The sequence below is a fragment of the Malus sylvestris genome, chromosome 6, assembly GCF_916048215.2.
Source record: "Malus sylvestris chromosome 6, drMalSylv7.2, whole genome shotgun sequence".
Lineage (NCBI taxonomy): Eukaryota > Viridiplantae > Streptophyta > Magnoliopsida > Rosales > Rosaceae > Malus > Malus sylvestris.
The window spans coordinates 30939222-30942600 of NC_062265.1; the positions used below are offsets into that span (position 1 = coordinate 30939222).

Below are 3379 nucleotides of genomic sequence, written 5' to 3' on the forward strand. Positions count from 1 at the left end.
ATCATATGTAATTGTTACTGGACGGAAAAAAAAAAATATATATATATAGAGAGAGAGAGAGAGAGGAAGCTTTTAAGGGGAGAGATCCCTTTTTTTTTTTTGAAAAATGGGAACATCCTTTTGAACGTGGGAGAAGACAAGATAAGAGTAGTGAGTCACTTTAAGGGATAGGATCCCCATTTTTCAAAACAAATGGGGACACCCTTTTGACCGTTAGATTTGGTTTTAATGAAATTTTGTGGTTGAGATTCTGTGGCCTGTGATTTAATCTCAACCACAGAATTTCATTAAAACCAAATCTAACGGTCAAGAGGGTGTCCCCATTTGTTTTGAAAAATGGGGATTCCATCCCTTAAAGGGACTCACTACTCTTATCTTGTCTTCTCCCACGTTCAAAACTCTATAGCCATTCTACCAAATTTAAAAATTAAAAAAAAAAAAAAAAAAAACTCTATACTCATGTTTTTACCTTTTTATCCCTCTATGTGGTAGTTTTGTTTTGCTAGAAGACTACAAATTGAAATAATTTTTTCTTAAAATCTGAATCAAATAAGAGTATTTTTGGATTGTGATTATTTTAAATTTTTTGTCTTCGGGATTTATACATATAGAAGAAGAAAATATAATAACAGTAAATAATATTATAAAAAATCCTGGCAAAGAACTATTGCATACCAAGAAATTGAAAGAAAGCAGGATAAAGAGGGAGATCGAGAGAGTTGGCCTTAATTCATCAAAAGCTTGGAACTGCAAGAAAAATAATAATCAATTTAAATGGTCGTATAAGCACATGAACAAGAATGCAGAGATTGTAAATAATTGATAAAATCTCACACAAAAAGGATAAAACAATAGAGAATTAAAGCCATAGAGATTTAGTGAAATCGTTACTATTTGTAATCCTGTCATACGGTTACAAACTACAAATATATAAAATTTGCTAATATACAAACTAATGAAGTGAAACACCTCTTCCTTATGGATCTGCAACATTTGAAGTAAAGGGAGAACTAAAAATTACCATTTTCCGATCCCTCATCAAAACCAAATCCTTACCAAATGGCCAGAACCTCCACGCTGCCTTTCTATCTACTGCAGTAAAATGCCCCAAGAGCATCAGATTTTTTATGGGATTTTATTGAAAAACTTGTTGGGATTTTACTGAAAAACTTGTTCTTGTGGAATTTTATAATTAGGGAATATGCATGTAATGGATGTTCGTTCAAGTCTCTGGTTTTGTACCATGAAATACTTAGTTTTGAACACAAAGCGGACAATTTTACGTACCCCTTTGTTCTCAAGGCGTGCAGTGAGATGTTGGCTGTAGAAATTGGGAGGAAGGTTTCAATTCATCGTAAGTTATTTGCAAACCGAGTTGCTCCGTCGCAAAGATTATTCAACTCGAGTCAGAGTCGCATGCTCAACTCCACCAAATAAGGTTGTTGCTACTTCGGAAATCGGGGTTTCACTGCCCACTGTAGCATGCTTCTAATCTAAACTCGATCGCTGCCGTTTCAAAGTCACGTCTGAATCCATCGATGGATTCCTTCCAAATTTTCTCCTCTATATTTTTAGCCATAATAGACTTCAAATTCATTCTTGATAAGACATGATGGAGAAAGAAATCAATGCCAAAAAGAGCCAGAGAAGAGAAGAAGAGAAGAAAATAAAGAAAAATACCTGAGAGACTGAGACAATTGAGTTTTTGCGTGGTGGATGGTGGAAGAAAGAGAGAAACCGAAGGCAACTGCTCATAGTAGTTCCAAACCAAACCACGTTCATCTTCTCTCCTGTGTAGCAATACTGGTTTTACCATTTTATCCTCATTTTAGAAACTTTTTTGGATTTTGATTGTGAAGGAGACAAAGGGCAAAATTGGGTTTATTGAATGTTTCACCTATTTGGCCTTCTCACTTTATATATATTGATAATATAAATAGAAATATTATAGGTGATTTCCATTTGAAACATAGACAAATAATTTTTGCCACAAAAATTTATGAAAAACAATATATCTATTTTTCTCTTTTCATAGGAAATATGTTACCTAATAGAAATACTGTAAGTAAAATTTCACCTATTTATATGTTAGCGTAACTACTTAGAGCATCTTCAAAGGTGAAGTCAAATCCTAGGTGGAGATATGACTGTGCATATTTGACATATAAAATCCTTGCAACCGAAGTATTATTTGTTGATTAGATTTGAAGCCTTTGTGTTTAGAAGTAAATTTATATTAATGTCAAATTTATTTTTTATTAGTTTAATGGTTGGGTCCCTTATTCCACTAACATTTCAACTAATAAAATTTTGTTTCAACAATTTTTTTAATAAAGACAACTATTTAAAGCTCTAAATTAATAAAAAAAAATTTGACAACTTTGTTGAAGAAACATAAATTTGACAACTCGGTTGGATAAACATAAATTTGACATAAAACTTTAGGTTGACACATCAGCCATCAATTGTAATTTGACTCTAATAATTTGAAATTTTCATTCGAGATGGTCTTAGAATATAAATGTAAAAATATTTTACCTACCCCATATTGGATACATGTGTGATATTGTAAAGAAAAGATGTATATGATTATTTTGAATATAGCACATTAATGTACCTACTATTATATTATAGGTAAATTACGAACAAAATACAAGAGTATTATTTGTATATATTGTTGGTTAATTAGGCAATATTATTTGCATAGGTAAATTAGTATGCACGTTTTACAAATATGTTGTGCAGAATAATTTACCTTAGCAAACGATGTCGATATAATTTATGACAATGCGTTAGATTGTTGGAAAAAAAAAAACAATACAAAAAAAAAAAAAACGTTAAAAGGGTTAATCAAACTTTAAAGCCTTTGATAGAAGCTAAAATTCAATTGTGGTGAGAAATGATGAAAATGTGAAGAGGCATAAGTTGTAAATAGTTTATAATTAATCGATTATTTATATTTTCACTTGGCATTTTATTTGCAAATTTTGACTTTTTTTTATAGACATTTAAATTAAAGAAAAACTAATGAAAATGATTTGAAAACTTTGAGTGTTAACGATAAGGACAAAATAAATGATAAAATGAATATTACAAGACTTTTTAGTACAAAAATATGATTTTTCGTTAAAATAAACAGTATCGAAAGTTTTTAGTTAAATTTCCCTTAAATTAAAAGTGACTTTATGTTTAAAATTCGATTTGGATAAATTGGATTGGCGAAAATAAAGGTTGAATGAAGTCCCATCAGAAGCTGATGTGGTGCAGCACATCATATCCTTTTGTCCTCTTTTGTTCATGAAGGAAATATAATTGGACGCCGTGACGTGTACGGTATAGTACGGACCGTACCCGTCCTTTTGAGAAGGAGACAGCCGTC

The 3379-nt window shown here is 31.2% G+C and overlaps 1 long non-coding RNA gene across 1 annotated transcript; it reads right to left on the reverse strand.

The window, feature by feature from the left end:
* Window positions 1–623: 623 nt before the first annotated feature.
* LOC126625978 (uncharacterized) lies at window positions 624–1777 on the reverse strand. The gene is made up of 2 exons (XR_007624548.1): window positions 1681–1777; window positions 624–1598 (listed from the first exon to the last, which is right to left on the reverse strand). It is a non-coding gene; the product is annotated as an uncharacterized LOC126625978 (long non-coding RNA).
* Window positions 1778–3379: the final 1602 nt, after the last annotated feature.